Source organism: Lemur catta, chromosome 19 (assembly GCF_020740605.2).
Source record: "Lemur catta isolate mLemCat1 chromosome 19, mLemCat1.pri, whole genome shotgun sequence".
Classification (NCBI taxonomy): domain Eukaryota; kingdom Metazoa; phylum Chordata; class Mammalia; order Primates; family Lemuridae; genus Lemur; species Lemur catta.
In genome coordinates, this window is record NC_059146.1 from 31,087,513 (window position 1) to 31,106,533 (window position 19,021).

The following is a 19,021-nucleotide window of genomic DNA, read 5'->3' on the forward strand; positions in this document are numbered from 1 at the left end:
TGCTGAACATATTTTAATGCAAATCTAAATAAAAAAGTAAGATGGGGATTATGGTAACCAGCATCCTGCATGGCCCCCAAATGTACCTAGTACTTGGTATTCACAATATTATGTAGCTGCCTCCTATACTGAATAGGGCTGACCTGGGTACCAAATAAGATATTGTGGAAATGATGAAGTATGAGGATAAATCATAAAAGTCATGTGGCTTCCACCACATACACTCCTGCTGTCCTTTTACTCTGGAGAAAGCCAGATAATATGTCATGAGGACACTGAAGCAGTCCTATGGAGAGGTCTACATGGTGAGGAACCGAGGTCTACTGCCAATAGCCATGTGACAGCCATCTTGGAAGGTGATCCTCTAGTCCCTGTTATGCCTCAGATTGACTACAGCCCTGACCAAGAGTTTGACTGCAACCTAATGAGACTGTGAGTCAGAACCTTCCTGCTAAGCCACTCCTACTAAATGCATGATCCACAAAAATGGTGTAAGATAATAAATATTTATTATTGTTTTGGGTAATTTGTTTCACAGCAATATATAACTAATATGAGGATAAAGGTTAGAGAATGGTAAATAGACTAGGCTTCCTGATAGCTTCATCTGTAATAACTGGGAGACCAAAAGATGTCAGCTTTCAAAGCAGAAGTGGGGGGGGGGACTTAGAAACATTTAAGAGTACAAATGTAAAATCAGGGCACAAATGCTAACTACATTTTAACATACAATTAAAAAGTAGGAAATTAAAAATAAGATTTAAAATTTCATCATTTACAATAGCAGAAAATTCAAATACCTATAAACAAATCTAACAGTATTATGTAGAAGGCCTTTATATATTACAAATTACACTGAGAGAAATTAAAGAAGACCTAAACAAATGAAGGAATTTATCACATTCATGGCATGAAAAGCTGACTATTTTCAAGATGTCAGTTCCCCTCAGTATAGTGGTATAGGAAGGTTAAAAATAAAAGGATGCCAAAAAGCATACCATGTTAATCATAATCAAAATAAATGCTCAAGTGGCTACATTAATATCAGACAAGGTAGATTTCAGACGGAAGAAATTACCTGGGAGAAAGGATGGTCTTTTCAATAAACGGTGCTAGGTCAATTTAGTATCTACAAGGAGAAAATGAATCATGATTTACCCTCAAAATATATATAAAAAAATCAATTCCAGGTTTGTACATCTCCATGTAAAAATAATAAATCTAGAAGAAAATACAGAATATCTTTATACCTTTGGGATAAGCAAAGATTTCCTGAACAGGATTATAAACCATAAGGGGAAAAATAATAAATCGGACCACATTTTATAATGCAATTTCTGTTCACCAGAAGAGAATGAGTGAAAGTGCAAACCATGGACTAGGAGATGGTATCTGCAATACACAGCTGACAAAGGACTGACATTCAGACTACATAAAGAACTACTAAGAATCGATAATAAAAAAACAGACAATTTCCCTCAAAACTAGTTTAAGGACTTGACCTTGCATTTCCCAAAGGAAGATATCCAAGTGGTCAACAGACATTAAAACAAAGGCACTCAACTTCATTAGGAAAACCACAATGCACTACCACTACATATCCATCATACTGGCAAAAAATTTACAGTCTGACAATACCATGTGTTAATAAGAAGTTGGATCAATTGGAACTTACATAAGCTGTTGATAGGAGTACTAACTGGTTCAGCCATTTTGGAAAATGGACAGTATCTCCTTAAGATGATTCACATACTCTATGACCCATTGATTCCTCTCCTAGGAACAGACCCAACAGAAATGCATACATATGAACACAAAATGCCAAGTACAAGAATGCTCATAGCATCATTATTCACAAGAGCCCAAACCTGGAAACAATCCAAATGTCTATCAACAGTAGAATGAACAAATACAGTTGGTATATTCATACATTAGAATACTATTTAGTGAGTACTAGTAAACTATTTGTAAACACAACATGGATGACTCTCACAAACATAATGTTGAACAGAAGAAGCCAACACAAAAGGAGTACATGCTATATAATTGTTTATATATAAACATACAAAACTGATGTAAAAAACATACAAAACTGATGTATGGTGGTTACTTTGGGGGAGCTACTGACTGAACAGGGATTTTTAGGGTACAAGTAGTATTTCTGGATCTGGGTGATTTTACATGGGCATTCCCCACGTGTTAATTCACGTAAATTGTATAGTTTTGATTGTATTGGTTGTTTAATTGTATTATGTATACACTTGTCTATATGTGATAAACTTTAATAAAAAGTTTAATTATGAACAAATACAGTGTATACAAGGCAAATGCAAAAAAAAAAAAAAAGGGCCATGATCTTGAGCATGCTTAAGCCTTCAATTCACAATAAACATAACAATTATGAGTATCTACATATCAACAAAGCAACAACTTTCATAAAGGAGAAATTACAAGTCATGTAAGAAGTAAAATTTCATTAACAATAGAGGATTTTAATACACTTCTCAATCTGAGACAATTCAAGTGCAAGACAAATAACTATAGCCTGACCACGTTAGATCATAAAGAAAAATTTATTAAATTTAGAAAATATCACAATGCAGCAAAACTGGAAATTATATTACCAGTGAAGAGGGGATTTATATTCTTTACCTGAAGTCTTCAACATTTCATAGGAATTGGGCTACTCGTTTGTCACGGGGACCAAGCCTACTCCACAGCACTGAGGCTAAAACACTACACCACTGTATTAGTTTTCTACTCTTGCTTTAACAAATTATCATAAATGTACTCGCTTAAGGTAATACAGACGTATTACCTTACAGTTCAGAAGTCTGAGATGGGTCTCACTAGGCCAAAATAAAGGTTTCAGCAGGGCTGTGTTCCTTTCTGGAGGCTGTAGGGGAGAATTTGTTTCCTTATGTTTTGCAGCTTCTAGAGGCTACCAATATTCTTTGGCTCATGGCTCTCTTCCTCTGTCTAGCCAGCAACATTGCATCTCTCTGACCATTCTTCTGTGGTCACATCTCCCTCTGACTTTAGACAGGAAAAATTCACTGACTTTAAGGACCCATGTGATTATTATAATGAGCTCACTGGATAATCTCCCCCACTTAAAGGTTCTTAACTTAATCCCTTCTGCAAAGTCCCTTTTGCCATAGAAGATAACATTCTCAAATTGAAGGGATTAGGAAGTAGACATCTTTCTGCCTCCCTCAATCACCATTAAGGCTTTTATCTTCAGCTTCTCTCTTTCTGAGAGATACTAAAGAAATCACCTTTCACTATGTCAACGCTACCTCTCCAAAACTGTCTTGCATCCAACCAGAGTAAGTGTCAATATCATCTGCATTCATGTTTATCTAGTATAAGAAGCCCCAGAATCTCTAGTCATTTCTCTTTTCAGACATTGTACTCGCCATTAGTTCCCATCTGTCCCCTTTTCTCATTTCTCGCCAACTCTTGACACTTTTCCAGTACACCTTCTGGAATCCAATGTCTATCAATTCATTCAATTAATTCATTAACCACCAACTCCTATCTTCAATCACTTCCTTGAACACTCTATCTTCTGAGTCTAACTGAAATCTGGCTCTAACCAGAGGATTCTGCAGCCCTCTCAATGTTTTTCTCCGCCCACAGCCTCTTACCACCAGGTCTGGAAACGGGGCAGGTAGCCTGCTTGTTCTTATTACTGTCAGACCTTTCTTCCTACCTCCCCCACAAAACCAGTTTTGAAGCTCATGCCACGAGATTATACATAACTCACCACACCTCACTGTTGCTGACATCTAACAAACCCAGGCTATTTCCCCTTGTTTTTTGAAATTTGGAGCTCAGAGTTCACGCTCTGCAGTGCTACAACCCCTTTTTTAACGCTTGCAGTTTTACTGCACCCACACAGGTGAGCCTGGTTTACTCACCCTTGCCTGGACTTCCCCGCCCCATGGCTCATTCTCAGCAGTTCACTGATAGGTTGTAATTCCTTCCCCCACCTCCCAGCTGCTGCTCCTTCTCTGCGCCCATTGTTGAAATATTTTGTCTACACTGTCTCCTACTCCATTCTACGTTGCCCCCGACTCGAATCCAGGTACCGGCCACCACAAAAACTGCTCTCCACACATTCACGAATGACTTGCCTGTGACTAAACGCAACGCACAAGTCTTTGTTTTTTGACCCCACAGCTGCTGTTACCACCACGTTTATTACACACATTGTCACGCACATAGCGACGCAGCCATAATCATGTACATACAGTCACATTTAAATAGTCCGTTACAGTCACACACAGGTCCCGTTACCCCGGCGCGCGCCTAAACGCACACACCCCTACGGCTTCCACCGAGATCGCTCGCGCACAGAGCACGCCACCACCGCTCCCCTCGCACTCTCTGGCTGGCCAAGCCGGCGACTCCAAAAAACGTTTACCCCCTTACTCCCCTCACCCCTGGCCTCTGCCTCTCCGGGGTCTTTCTGCTTCCAGGTAGCAGACTCACCCCCGCCTAGCAGTCCCCTCAAACCGTGGAATGGTCAGAGACTCACATGCAATCCCACCATCTTCCCGGAAGCGCCCGAGCGCTGACAGGAAGTTGTCTGGGGTTCGCTGGACTCTGGGAAATGTAGTCCGGAGCCCGCACAGCTTCCACCAGCCCAGAACCCCAACTAACAGGCCCTGGCCTTGGATCCCCCACCCCCTCGCTGGGCAAAGACTATCGCCCGCACACCGCTCACGTTCGTGGCCGAGAGCTTGAAAGAACTCCAGGCTGCGTTAAAACGCTTCAGCTGAGGCCTCCACGCTGCTCTTCTTCTGCAAACTGGCGCAGCTCCGGAGGGAGGACGATAAACCAACGCCGTCTTTAGACTGTTGGTAGCTTTGGACGCGACGGCCCCTGGGAAATGTAGTCCGGAGCCCGGACAGCCATAGAAATGCCTCAGTGGGACGGTGCAATTCTCTTCAGGCAGAACTCACTGCGTGAGCCTCTGACGGCCATGGTGTGGCAAGAAAGTCATGCAAGGCTGTGCCAAACGAGTGGCGAGTCTGTACTGTCTCTGCCAGAGCCTCTGCCTGGCTGGGCGGAAAGCTCTTACCCCACAAGCACCGGCTTGGGGTAAAATGAAGGGGAAAAGGGTCTATGTGAGACACAACTCGGTTCTCCGCCCCCATCCTCTGCCTAAGAATCCATGAGAATTCCTCCTTGAACCCGGGTGTAGTATCCCTCACATGGGCAAACAGAAATACCTTATTCCCATCCTCCAATTACTCTTAAAGGGTTTGATTTAAATTAATGTTCATGATTATATTTTATAAATATTATTCATGACATTCTTTTGGCTGACGTACATACTTTTGAGCTTTTTTCATTTGCTTCCTTTCCTACATGTACATGATGTAGATTTATATGTAAACTTTCTGACAGAGTAATTTTTCAGTATTTCAAACTCATCAGGTAATTTAAACATTTTTCCACTTAATTTTTTATTGTGAAATAGAAAATACTTGAAGTGCATAAATGTGTAAGTTCAGTATAACCCCACATAAACATAGGCATAACTTGTTGGTATCTCCAGAAAAAAAACGTCCCTTCCATGTGATCATTTCTGATCCCCAGCCCCAACCCCAGCTGACCACTGTCCTGACTTAGGGTATTAATATCTTAGCTTTGTAATAGTTTTAATCTATTTTTGTTTGTTTGTTTGTTTGTTTGTTTTTGTTTTTTTTAAGACAGAGTCTCACTTTGTTGCCCGGGCTAGAGTGAGTGCCGTGGCATCAGCCTAGCTCACAGCAACCTCAAACTCCTGGGCTTAAGCGATCCTACTGCCTCAGCCTCCCCAGTAGCTGGGACTACAGGCATGCACCACCATGCCCAGCTAATTTTTTCTATATATATTTTTAGTTGTCGAGATAATTTTTATTTCTATTTTTAGTAGAGATGGGGTCTCGCTCAGGCTGGTCTCGAACTCCTGACCTCGAACGACCCACCCGCCTCGGCCTCCCAGAGGGCTAGGATTACAGGCGTGAGCCACCGCGCTCGGCCAATCTATTTTTGAAATGTACATAAACGCAATCAGATTGTAAAAATCTTCTGTCTTGCTTAGTTGTTAAAATAACTGGATTAACTCAAAACGTCATACTTAAGGCCTTACAGAAGGAAAGGTATGCCCATGCAGTCATAAAAATTATTTCCTAAGATACTACTGTGTGAGAACAGTCCAAGACCAAACCCTAGGCCCCCAGGGTTTGATGATTCACTGGGAGGCTCACAGTGAAGTGATACAAAGCAAAAATCAGTAAAGAGAAAAGGCACGTGGGGCAAAGTCCAGGGAAAACCAGGTACACACTTCAGGGGTCCTTTCCCAGTAGAGTCATATGGGACTTTAATTCCCCCAGCAATGAGTTGTGACAACACGTGAGATATTGCCAACCAGGGAAGTTTATTAGAGACTCAGTGCCTTGTGTTTTTACTGGGGGCTGGTCACCAGAATTTCAGACTCCCAGAAGGAAAGCACATGTTTAGCATGAACCATGTTGTTTGCATAAGTAGTTTAGGCAGAGTGAGCCACTCTTATCAATTAGGATGGCAAAAACCCATCTGAAATCTAAGTTCTACACTCAAACTACAGACTAATCGCATAAGCAGTACTTTCTAAAAATAAGTAGTCTCAGGCCTGCTATGTTAACTCTTTTCTGTGCACTACTATGCTAAACAAGATGTCTGGTTCTTAACAACAGTAGCAAATCACAAGGTATATGAAAAGGTAAGAAAAATCAAGACACAAAAAGCAACAACAAACAGCTAGACTCAGATATGAAACAGATGTTGGAACTATCTCAAAAGAAATAACTATGTTTAATATTTTCAAAGCTCTAACACAGTGTTTCTCAACCAGGGGTGATTTTGTTCTCCTTGGGGAAGTTTTTGGTTGTCACAACTGGAGAGGTGCAATTGGCATCTACAAGGTAGAGGCCAGAAATGCTGCTAAATATACTACAAGCACAAAATAGCTCAACACAATGAGGAATTATCCAGCCCCAAATATCAATAGTGCTGAGGTTGAGAAACCCTGAGTAGTCAAGACAGCACATTAGGTGAAGAGAAAGGAAATAGATTAATGGAAAAGAAGAGAGCCCAAAAAGAGACTCACACAAATATAGCCATTTGATTTTTAACAAAGATGCAAAATCAATTCAATGAAGAATGATCTTTTTAACAAATAATGTTGGAAATGATCATCCATATCTGAAAACCTTGACAAATCTCCTAATTTACCCAAAAATTACCTCAAAATGTATTATAGATCTAAATTTAAAACATAAAACAATAACAATCTTTGAAGAAAATATAGGGGAATATCATAATGACCTAGGATTATGTTGCGGCTGCTTTTTTGATCCTGAGCTCCGTAGCAAAGGAATAAACAATCACTTAAAACACATAGTGTTTAGAGAGAAGAGGAGAAACCAAAATATAAAGGAGAAGATGGCCTCCTCAGCTAAGTTCCTCCCCTTATTTATTTCCAAGGACATGTGCAAAGGGTCAGGCCGTTTGCTAATTTCTTTAACAACTTCCATGCAGCAAACAGCAACTTCAGGCAAGCATTTTCACCTGACCCTTCATTCACTTTGCTCACGTTCTTTCCATCCATCCATCTATGCTTTCTCTCCATACAGGTCAGCTGTTTTCAGCTGACCTTTAAACTCAGCAAACAAGCAGCTTCAGGCAGGCTTAGCCTGACCTTTCATTCACTTGCTCACGTTCTTTTCATCCATCCATCCATCCTTTCTTCTAGGCCCAGCCACTACAGGATTAGATAAGGAGTTCTTAGACATGACACCAAAAGCACAATCTATAAAAGAACACATTGATACATCAGACTTCATAGAAATTAAAACTGATCCTATTCAAGGAACACTATTAAAAAAGACAAGGCACAGATTGGGAGAAAATACTTACAAATCATATATCAGACAAAGGACTTGTATCCAGAATATATAGAGAAATTTCAAAACTCAACATGAAAACAAATAACCCCAATTAAAAAATGTGCAAAGGGTCCACGGACCCTGAAAGAAGCTTTCAGCTTGATCAGCAAGATGGGGACAACCCCCTCTGCCCCTTCAAGGGCGACCCAACCTCCCCTGCGTGAGAAAGGTGGCAACGTCTACTTACCCCCCCAGCATATGTCATCCTGTTGAAAGATCTGGGAAAGTTCCACAGAGCTATCTACCGGGGTGAACTCGAGGAAGTGCAGAAGATCTGTTACTGTAACAGAGGGTTGCTGAATAAGACAGACAAGAACAGGACTGTTACGGCCCGATTGCAGAACAGGGGATGAACACAGAAAGAAACACACAGACACACAAAGACGGTACAAGACTGCAGTGCCGACAGCACCAGTTGTCTTATTTTTATACCCTTTCTGTCCAGCAGCTACTTTCTGGTACGTGACTATCTTTAGAGCCCTGAGGCAACATGTTCCATTCCTTCTGGAAAATTGCTCAAGGAAGGCAGATGTTTGCATCTTAACCTCTTGACCTCATTACCCCGTGCAGGACAATGAGACACCTTGGCTTGTGTCCAAGACCTCAGGCCCTTGGCTATTTGCCATAGGGAACAGTTTGTTTGTTCAACAAGCCATTGACCTCTAGCCCCAAGAAGCATTCAACAGGCTGAGTCATTGACCTCTGGCCCCAAGGAGCAGTCAACAGGCCATGTCCGGACCTATTGACCTCTGGCCCCAAGAAGCACGTCCAGCTTTGCTGACTCTGGGCTCAAGCCAATTCTTGCCCAGGGATGGTCCCTACAAGGACTGCTCTCCATTTGGCCTGAGCCAAAGCCTATGCACAGGTGGTAACTTTCCTGCTGGACAGAAAATGTGAGCTTAACCCCTGTGATGGCGAAAACAGGACACCTCTGATGAAGGCCGTACAATGCCAGGCAAAGGAATGTGTAATTATGCTCTTAGAACATGGCACCGATCCCAGTGTTGTGGATGTCTATGGCAACACTGCTCTCCACTATGCTGCCTTTAATGGTGATTTATCAATAGCAGCAAAACTACATTCTCATGGTGCCACTATGGAAACAACAAACAAGGATCAACTCACACCACTTTTGCTTGCTCTGAGAGAAAGAAAAGTGGAAGTGGTGGAATTTTTAATAAAGGAAAAAGCAAATGTAAATGTAGTTGATGGCATCCAAAGAACACCACTCATGCTTGCTATACGTTGTGGATCAAGTATAGTCAGTCTTATTCTCCAGCAAAATTAAAGCTAAAGATTACCTTGACCAGACTGCAGAAGATTATACTGTTACTACTGGTTATTACATGCTTCACGAGCAAATTTTGAAATATAAAGAAAAAAATGAGGCCGGGCGTGGTGGCTCACGCCTGTAATCCTAGCTCTCTGGGAGGCCGAGGCGGGTGGATCGTTCGAGGTCAGGAGTTCGAGACCAGCCTGAGCGAAACCCCGTCTCTACTAAAAATAGAAATTAACTGGCCAACTAAAAATATATATAGAAAAAAATTAGCCGGGCATGGTGGCGCATGCCTGTAGTCCCAGCTACTCGGGAGGCTGAGGCAGTAGGATCACTTAAGCCCAGGAGTTTGAGGTTGCTGTGAGCTAGGCTGACGCCACGGCACTCACTCTAGCCAGGGCAACAAAGTGACACTCTGTCTCAAAAAAAAAAAAAAAAAAAATGAAACCTACAAATCCTCCACAAAATAGCAATCCACTGGATGAGATTATGGAAGACCCTGTAATCAAGCTTTCGGGCACTCTGCATTGTGATGATGATTTACAGTGTACACTGTAAGACTGGTGGCAGGCACCCCTCCCTTCCCTAATAAAAAAGAGGAGGCTCCTCCTGTCCCTCAGTGCCCGCCCCAAAACTAAAACAAAGAAATTCTTTACTCCTGGCACCCACATCTCCTGGCAGAAGATCCCATCCCCCAATGCTAAGGACATATATAAACCCACTCAAACTTCTGTGGGCCCGACTTCCCCGGTCTCTCTTTCACGGGGCCTGTAAACTTCGCCCGGGAGCACCCTAATAAAGCCTTGTTACTTTCCCCTTTTCAATTCTGTTCGTCTTTCTTTCTCTGGCGCCGGTTACTTCAAAAAAACCTTACCTACACCAGATGTTGAAGACTTCAATTCTGATACCAAGAATGTCCCCAAGCCAGGTTTAAAATGTCTATCAACTGCTTCTCAGCAGTCCAAGAAAAACTTAGAAGCACAGCATGGCACTGTGAGGACAGAAGATGCAAACTCGATCGAGGACAGGAATTCAGAGAGTCCAAAGGAAGATGTGGTTGAAGACCTTTGTTCCAGATCAACCAAAGTTCTGCCGGGCATTCCTAAAATTGCCTTCGTATTCGATCGCCCTTTTCCCAAATTTTTATTCACGCCGTTAGCCAAGTTTCCTACTACAAAGGTCTCTTTGTGCACCTTCTAAAGCCAAAGTCTTTTCTTGGAGAGCATCTCTCGTGTGATGCAACTCAGCTTGGAGGGTACTAAATTTACTTTCAGGTTCAGAAAGTTGCTGGGAAAGGATATTAGCATGGGAATGCATATATCCCTGTGTAGCAGACCACTCGTCTTTTGGTATCTGTAAAACAAGTCCTAGGTCTCTTTTTGAGGCCTGATTCTCATCACGATCACATACAGCAGCAGCCAGTCTTAGACAGTATGACTCAATTTCTCTTTCCAGTCTTTCCTTGTTTTGTTTTTCTTTTTCCAGTTCAGATTTTAGAATTATGTTCTCATGTGTTAGAACATCGATCTTGCCAACATACGGGGATATTGTTTTCCTGAATCTTTCCTCATCGAGTTTTATAGTCCTTCGAAGGTGGTCCTCATTCTCTTGTTTTACAATTTCAATATCCTTCAAATGTTTCTTTTGTTTTTCCTGGCACTCCATTTTTATTGTGTCCATTTCCTGTCTTAGCCTGGCCACTTCATCATGCAACATGTGACTGTTATGCAACAGATCTGTTTCTTTGTCATGACTAGGAGAAATCTAAGTAAAACAAAGGAAACTTTTAGCTAGCACTCAATAAAATGACATATTATGATTTCCCTTGAAATTAAAGAAAAACCTGCACCTTTATACAATGAAAGTGTTGCAATAAGCAGTTATCTAACTGGAAAAAGAAGTTGGATCCAAACTTCGGACCTTATAGAGCATAAATTCTAAAAAGTTCAAAAATTTATATGAAGACAATGAATCCATGAAAACAAAAGAGAAATCATTAAAGAGTTTTTAAGAATCTTGGAATTAGAAAAGGCTTTTTCTGAATTACAACAAGACCAAAATGCATAAAAGATTAATAACTTTGACTACATTAGAAAGTTGGGTTTACACTCTGGCAACTAACCTATATACCACCCCCATAGTAAGAGCCTGAGCTCTGTATATCTTGGGACAGGAAAAATTTCTCAAAGTTCTTTAAGGTTTTTTTTTTTCCTGAGAATATTCTACAGATAGATATTCTACTTTTCTAACATTTTTATACTCATTTATAACAATTACATCAATCAATAAATGATAAATCTAGGCATTGTACTAAGCACTTCTACATGTATCAATGAACTCAGTTATATGTCACAATTCTGAAAAGAATAAGTTAAAAATATAAGCCAGCTACAGGATTTTCCCCAGTCTTCTGAATCTACTGTACAGGGCTACTCCACCAAATCACACTCACTCCTATGGTGTAAATATATGTGAATACAAAAGAAGCCTTATATTTCAAAACATGAATGATAAATAAGATAAAATGTACACAGGTCTTCTTAGCAAATTGTGAGATTATTTGCTATTTCAATAACTTTTGTTTCCTCTTCACAATGTTTAAAACAGTAATAAATGTAAAATAGGGGAAAATACACTGAACTATTTTACTATGAACAAAATACTTAATATATCATCCTTAGGTATATGTTATGGCATATCATTCTTTTCAAAAGCTCTGTGTACTGAAATAAGATACTACTTGGATGCCAAGATTTATAATAAACAACTTTAGCTATAAAAGTCATAGTTTATTTTCAAGATAACATTTTTGGTTTGTTTTAGATCTAAATAATAAACATTAAGGCAAAGGGATATTATAAGTAATACTGATGAAATAAAATAAATGTAAACATTTTACCAAAGATTAATTTACCTCCTTCAAATTATTTCTTAGAGCCATCAATTCCACATCTTGTGGTCTCAGAGTCTGTTCAAGTTGTTGTTTTATTCAACTTCTTTCCTATATTGCTCTTTTTTTTTTTTAACTTTTCTCTCATTTCTTCATACACTATATGATCATTTCTTCTCTTCTCTTCCTCTTGTTTTAAGGTGATGAAAAGTCCATTTTGTGATCTGGCTCTTCCTATATTGGTTTATTATCCTAATTAAATTTCTATGTTCTTGAAAAAAAAATGTGCAAAGGACTTAAATGGAAATAATGTCAAAAGATGGATACCAGGACAAAATATTGTAAGACATGTATATATGAGCTTAAAGCACTAATTTCCATCATATATAAAGTGCTCATACATATCACTGAAAAATGACTAATATTTCTAGAATTTTTAAAAAATTTAATAGTAAAACAAAGGAAATAGTTTGTGAAAATAATAATTTTTAGATATTTGAAAAAGAGTTCCCCTTCTCACCTAATGAAATAAAATCAATATTATAGTAAAAATGAACTACATAAATTCACTTTAGGGGTATGATGGAGTAGCTTGCAGCAAACCAGTATTCCTGCAGAGAACTAAACAAACCAGATGAAATTAAAAAAAAAACCTTTTCAACTTTGGTTATGATATTTTTCTGTATGAGGAAGACATCAGAGAGTTTTGAAACAACCGGAAATAGAGAAGTCAAGATTCTAGATTGTCAGTAATTACAGATATTCTGCAGCCACATTTTTCCTGGAGTATTTGCCAATTCTTGGCAAAAGCCAAAAGGATAAAAGTCCATACTGTTGGGACTTTAGTTTTCTGGGCCTAAAAACACAAAATTGGAGACTTGATGGGCCAAGATCCCTGGGAGAAAAGAGGGGCAGAGACCTGAACTCAGCATCAGGCTGGTTCTCCTCAAGACAGTTGCCTATTTCTAAAACTGAGTTGGTCAGGAGGCTAAGAAGCTTAAGCAGAAAACTTCTAAAAAACAGAGCAGAGATTTTGGTAGCTTTGCTGAGCTAAAGAGACAAAGATTTGAGTTCAGGCCCTGACAAGCAGAAGGGCGTTGGTGAACACACCAGATTCTTATATTGAAAGCCTGAATAAGGGCTATGCTTTAGGAACAGGAGCAAACCAAAAGCAGAATGAACCTCAACAAAACTGTAATGGAAGTTTGACTCAGCTCAGTCACTGATTATTAAATGAAGGAGATCAGCTCCTACTTTATCTGCCCAGCAAGGAAAGAGTGAATATTCTAAAGGAAGATACTATCTGCAGCCTCTACTATTTTTATACACAAATCCAGAATTTAATAAAAAAGTATTAAGTATGCTGAGATAGGACTTTGTACAGAAAACTATTAGAAAAACAAAAAATAGAAACAGACTAAAAGGTAATCCTGATATGAGAGTTAAGTAGACAAAGACTTTAAAAAAAGATGAAAAGATAGAGAATTAGACCAAATAATTTGTGTATACATTGGTATGCATAATTGAAGTCCAAAAAGAAAAGTAGTGAGAGCACAGGATTTCCCAAAACTGATTAAAGACAGCAAACATAGATTCAAGAAGTTTAATGAAACCCTAAGGGGAAAAAAAATAAAACCTAGAATTCTACAGTCAGTAAAAATCTCCTTCAAAAAAGAAAGGAAAAAAAGACATTTCACAGAGACCGAGAATCCATTTCCATCAGAACTTCACTAAAAGAAATACTAAATGGAGTTCTTCAAGAGGAACAAGATCCCAGATGAAACAAAAAGAAATTCAGTAGGGATGGAAGAGCAATAGAAAGAGGAAATGTAAGTATAAATGAATATTGACTATACAAAATAATATAATGCCCTCTGGTGTCTTAAATGTATGTAGAATTAAAATAAAGGACAAAAATAAAGAAAAGTGAGGATGGGTAAATGGAATTAAAGTGTTCTAAGGTCCTAGCATTATTGGGGAAATGGTAAAAGCAATATGTTTCTGCTACACTAAACCAAAGAGGAATGTTGTAATCTTTCAGGTAATCACTAAAATACTTTTTTAAACGTACAGCAAATTAACAGGGGGAAAAAAAAAACTGAGCCAACTTTGGCTCTGCAGGAAGTTACAATGCTAGGGTATGACAGAGCAAAGACTAATAAAGAATCTAGACCCTTAAAATGACTACACAGACCAGAGCTACCCCACAAATCTGCATTGCTAGACTCAAAACTCTTAGGTAAGTGAGAAATAAACCTCTATATCCTTTAAGTTAGAATATTTTCGGGTTTACCTGTGTATTCATTCCCTAGGGCTACTATAACAAATTACCACAAAGTCAGTGGCTTAAAACAACAGAATTTTATTTTCTCATAGTTCCAGAGGCCGGAAGTCCAAAATCAAGGTATCAGCAGGGCTATGTTCCCTCTGAAGGCTCTAGGGGAGAATCCTTGCCACTTCCAGCCTCTGGTGGCTCCAGGTGTTCCTCATATAACTCCAATCTCTGTCACTGTTTTCACAGGGACTTTTAGTCTTCTATGTCTTATCTTCTATTATAGGGATACTTGTCATTGGATTTAGGGATCACCCAGATAATCCAAGATGACCTCATTTACAGATCCTTAATTACATCTACAAAGATCTTTTTTCTAAATAAGATCACATCACAGGTCTTGGGGAGTTAAAACATGGATATATCTCCAGTGTGCCACAATTCAACCCACTACAACCTGTTACTGTAGTTTTAGTCTTACCCTAAGGAATTTCCTTAGAATTCTCATGCTAACTGCTATAAATGACATATTGGTACTGACAATACACAAATGTTTCTCTTTAGCATGGACTCTCAATGATTTAGCAGAGCAATGAACAGACTCTTGATCTACCCCCTAAAACTTGCTCATTCTATAGTTTTATCTTAGTAAATGATAATTCTGGTCTTCTAGTTTCTCAAGCTAAAATACTTGCGTCAGCCTAGGGTCCTGTTTCTCCTATTTCTCACATCAAATCTATTACCCAATCCTTCCAGTTCATCTTTAAAATACATCTAGAATTCAGCAACTTATCGTCACCACTGTTATCACCCTAGAATAGATCGAGTCATCATCATCTCTTAACTGGATTATCCCAATAGCTCCTCAGCTACTTTCCCCACTTCCTTCCTTGAACCCTTACATCCTACTCTCCACTCAGCACCTCACATGATTTCATTTAAATGTAAATCAGATCATGTCACTTCTCTGTTCAAAATCTACTATTGTCTTCCCATCTCACTGAGAGTGATAATCAAAATTCTTATAAGGCTCTCCAATGCCTGACATAATCTGTCCCCTCATGAGCTCTTTGACCTTATCTACTGCTTTCCATCCTATCACACTGGGCTACTTGCTGCTCCTTGAATGTAACAGGCTTATATCCATTTCCTGTATTCTCAGCTTATAATGCTCTTTGCCCAAATGTCTTCAAATCTCACTATTTTCCCTTCCAGTTTTTGCTCAAGTATTTCCTTCTTAGTAAGACCTTTCCAAAGCTTTCTATTTAAAATTTCAATTCCCTTGGCACTGTCTATCCCATTTCCAAGTTTTATTTTTTTCTATAGATATTATCTTTATCTATTTCATTTACAAATTCATTGCCCACTTCCCCAACTAGAATGTAAACTCCTCGGGGACAGGAAATTTTGACTGTTTTGTTCACCGATGTTTTCCTAGTGCCTAGAAGAGCACCTGGCACAGATAAAGAGCACAGATAATGAATATATGCTGAATGAAGAAATACAGTGTTTGACAGGGACAGGAAATAGGTATTTTCATATATTTTTGGTGGGAATGCAAATTAGTTCATCTTCTGTGAGCAGCAAATACTTATATAGATAGTGTCAGAATTGATTTGCATTATAGGACATTCAGCTGGTTTCAGATAATGTGGTTGGTGTGGTAAAAACCCCACACATCTGGTCACAGAAGTGTTTTGTGTTGAATGTTGAGAGTTTAGTAGGAGAAGGAAAGCATTTATTTTTCTTATACAACCCCCAACTATCTTCTGTTATCCAACTCACACACCAAGCCAGTACTTACCCTGCCCTACATCTACCCAGGGCCAAGTACCAGGTAACTAAAGCCCACCCCTATAGCCCAAAGCCCACCAGAATTATTGAAACTAGCTGTTTATTCTGCCCTGCCTTTCCTGTCCTGTGGAAACCCCAATAAAGGCTCTGGCTCCGGTTCTCTCCTTGCTCCTAACCTTTGCCTCATGATCATCTTGATCTTTCCTCTGTGGCCCTATGTGTTGTGTCTCCTTCTCTCAGAAAATGTATGTAATAAATTTCTTCTTTCAATGATATTGATTGACCTCTCTGTGTTGTCATTTGGTCACCTCCATAAATTAAAATCTGATCAGTACAAATGAGATACTCTGATCCAGTACTTGTTCTTAGAAGAATCTATTACAGAGATGTACATGCACATCTATGCAAAGCTGAAATATAAGACTATTCATTCCAGAAGTTCAAAAACCTGAAAAAATCCTAAATATTCACTAATATGGTACTCGTTACATATAATAGAAAAATATAAAATTTCTCCTACCACAAAATACTATACCACCATTAGAAAGAATAAAAATTATGTATCAATATGGAATGTTCTCTAAGAAATAATAGTGAGTAAAAAACAATGTGTTCAATAATTGTAGTATGCTAACATTTGTAAAAAAAAATAAAGGTGAGGGGCTATATATACAGATATATTGGTATAATTATAGAATAACTCAAAGTAGTTTAAAAGAACTTGTGACAGTAGATTCATGTGGAGGAGATAAATAGTGAAAGGGAGAATTTTTTCACTATAATCTTATTTAAGTTTTTAAAATCAATGTGATGATTCATTTAAAAACAAATATAAAATAAAAACCGTTTTTTTATTTTATAAAAAATAAAAGGGGAGCTAGGAGGAAAGCAGCAATTATTTCTAAGCTAGAAACTTTGAGAGGTGATGGAGTTGGCTGAAATATAATCACAGGAAGTATATGACAATGGGAAATGCAGATGTAAAACATAACCCTGAAGCTTTAACAATGAAAAGATAGATAATGGCATACAATAAAAAAAATAAACCTCAGTGTGAAACAATAAGTGTTTTGAAAGACTACAGATCTATGAAGGGCTGACTACATATGTCGCCTATGAAAATGGAGAGGTGAATATGGTCCTCTAGGATCTGCTTAAAGAAAAGACGGTGCTGAGAGAGGAAGAATAATGACTTAAAGGCACACATCAACTGAGTAGGGTCTGTAAGGCAATCCTGAAAAACATTTCAGTGGTGTCAACTCTCTCACTGAGCATCTGTGCTCTGCCTGGTTCTCACTCACTCACTTGGACAAAACCTCCTTTACATTTCTTCTACCCACCACCTGTGGCCTCTTTTCTTGTTCCAACTAGATGTCATCCAGTTTGGTGATGTGATAGCCTACATGTGGGAAAATGACACAAGACTTGAATTTTAATTTAAGCACTGTTTCAAAACTGAGACAGAGCCTGGATCTTTAAGGATGTTACCACATAAAGAACAAAATAAAAGTCTGGCTTGGTGATGCACACCTGTAATCCCAGCTACTTGGACGTCTGAGGCAGAAGGATTGCTTGAGCCCAGGAGTTTGAGGTTGCAGTGAGCTATAACTGTGCCACTACACTCCAACCAGGGCAACAAAGCAAGACCCTGTCTCAAAAAACAAACAAACAAACAAACAAGAACAACAAACCCCCAAACCAAACAACAAAACCCCCAAAACCAAAAACAAATAGCCCTTCATATATAATCACATAGCAAAGGGCTTTAGAATATCTGAAGCCTGCACGTCAAAGCTGAATCCATTATGCCATATAAAGATTCTTAATACTTCAAAAATGGAAAAGAGAGAGCAGTTTACTTTCAAAATTTGGATTATACAGAGAAGCAATCCATACCTAATGTGGCTGTGCTGCTCTACTTCTCCGGCAGCACATTCCTGTACAGCTTCTTCTGAACATCTTTTAATTGATGCTCCTGATTGAACCAAACAATCACATCTCCGTATGCTTACCCCACCAATGTCTCCTAAGGAGCAGAGAAGAGAAAATCCCCGTGGGGAGTGTCCAGGACACAACCCAATGCAGGCACCCCCATAACAAAAATATAACCTGTTTAAAAAAACATGCTGATTTTGTATTCTAGTCCAGAAGAAATATCTGAATGTTAAATGTTTATATAAAATGCTACAAATTGTTTCTCATGTCAATTATGTAGCTTTTTTTTCATTTTAAAATTGATGCTTCAGGAAGACACACTTTTATCACAATTTAAAGAAGAAATGAGATTTGGAGGCTTTCAATTCCCTACGGACACAATATCAGCTACCCATGCGGTGACCCACAATCAGCTGATCACACACACACTCATACACACACACACAGGCTCATACACAATCTTGCCCCCATGCCACACACTCAATATGACCCTCCAAAACTACGTATATCTTGACCCCATCTCTCTCTTACACGCACCAGTCTTACTTGCACGCCGTTTCTTTCACTCAACTATCCCCCCAAACCCAATCGCACACACTCGGGCCTTCCTTTGCCCCCTCTCACATACATGACTGGGCTTGCGGATTTCTCCCCTTCAGATTCCCCGGGTTGGTTTGCTCCCAGACGGTCAGGTTCCACATTCGGATTCGCTTTTCCGCCCGCCGGACACGCTCCGCAGCTGCCTGCCTCAAGAGCCTCCGCACGTTTCCAGCATTAAGCGGAACTGCGAGCAGTCTCTATGCGACCAGGCTCCCCCTGGAGTCCTAGAGAACTCAGCCCCCTTGGGCAGGGCCCATCCAGTTGCTGGCAAA

General features: G+C 39.4%; 1 protein-coding gene across 10 annotated transcripts in view; it reads right to left on the bottom strand.

Annotated features, from left to right (window-relative positions):
• The window catches only part of LOC123624398 (zinc finger protein 790), a 30,767-nt gene extending 11,763 nt beyond the window's left edge, over positions 1-19,004 (bottom strand). For 2 of the 10 annotated variants that reach the window (XM_045532154.1, XM_045532143.1), the window contains exons 1-6: positions 18,778-19,004; positions 18,111-18,240; positions 10,133-11,022; positions 8,170-8,278; positions 1,676-1,776; positions 1,079-1,129 (exon numbers count right to left, since the gene is read on the bottom strand). The gene's annotated coding sequence lies outside the window, so the exon portion shown is untranslated. Of the gene's footprint in view, positions 1-1,078; positions 1,130-1,675; positions 1,777-4,497; positions 5,426-8,169; positions 8,279-10,132; positions 11,023-12,172; positions 12,305-18,110; positions 18,241-18,777 lie in introns of those variants that run through there. The other 8 variants (XM_045532146.1, XM_045532148.1, XM_045532144.1 and 5 more) reach the window with 8 other exon arrangements.
• Positions 19,005-19,021: the final 17 nt, after the last annotated feature.